Here is a 1129-nt window from a genome sequence, read left to right as displayed (position 1 = left end):
TCCTTCTCAGCTATTCAACTTCGCCAAAACGTTTATAAGAAGAGTGGTAAAGCTCTTGATTTATGACACTTACCTTTCATTATGAGAAAATCTCCGTGGTACTCCAGGTTCCAGGGACTATAAAAACGAATTTAAGATACAAATAACTAAAATGTCTGTAATAAACGTGCTTGTAATATTTCATTCGTACATTTCATCAAATGAACCACGAATTACTGTAAAGTATGAATTTATATTAAACGAAAAGCAAAACCTTTCATTTCTCACAAGTGGGAAAAATTGAGTTATACCATTTTGGGACTCAGCGGCTCACATGTTCCAGCAGCACAGAGCAGTATGGTTCTGGACGTAGCCTTCTAAAAAAAAATGGCTCTGAGCACTATGGGACTTAACTTCTGAGGTCATCAGTCCCCTAGAACTTAGATCTACTTAAACCTAACTAACCTAAGGACATCACACACATCCTTGCCCGAGGCAGGATTCGAATCTGTGACCGTAGCGGTCGCGCGGTACCAGACTGTAGCGCCTAGAACCGCTCGGCCACACCGGCCGACGTAGCCTTCTACTCAAACCTTTATCTACACAGCGCTCTCTACAATTGTAGCAGTAAAGGGGAGCATAAAAAGGTCTCTACATTCTGAATGTCCTCCCTTACACTCAGAAGTAACGCCTCTTCTCTGCTGCAGCGATAAAAAAAAAAAAGTCCCAGACGACGAAGGTCGTTGGAAACAGATACAACGAAACACCAGTCAGAATTCTACAACTGAACTACGGTCACTTGCGAACTGTTTTAGAATGTAGGAAGAGCTGTAGTAAATGATATACTGCACTGAAATTTTAAACAGCTGGACTGCTTAACATGCACACCTGCTTAGGCACGTGCCTTTGCTTGCAACAGACGCATTTAGAAATATCTTTCGTAAGTAAGCTGTAATACTGCTGAACACAAAAGTGGTGGGGTGGTGCTTCAGTTTATGATACAATCTCAGAGGAAAACTCACATGTCTCTAAAAATCTATGATAAAACGAAAATGAAGAAAGTGGTTTAACATCCCATCAACAAAGAGGGAAAGTTCTCTTTTTGAACGAGCCATCGTCTTCTAATCGATTTAGGGAAACTACAGAAAAT

The sequence above is a fragment of the Schistocerca nitens genome, chromosome 1 (genome assembly GCF_023898315.1).
Source record: "Schistocerca nitens isolate TAMUIC-IGC-003100 chromosome 1, iqSchNite1.1, whole genome shotgun sequence".
Lineage (NCBI taxonomy): Eukaryota > Metazoa > Arthropoda > Insecta > Orthoptera > Acrididae > Schistocerca > Schistocerca nitens.
The sequence above is the reverse complement of the archived record's forward strand: the minus strand, read 5'-3'. Positions refer to the sequence as shown.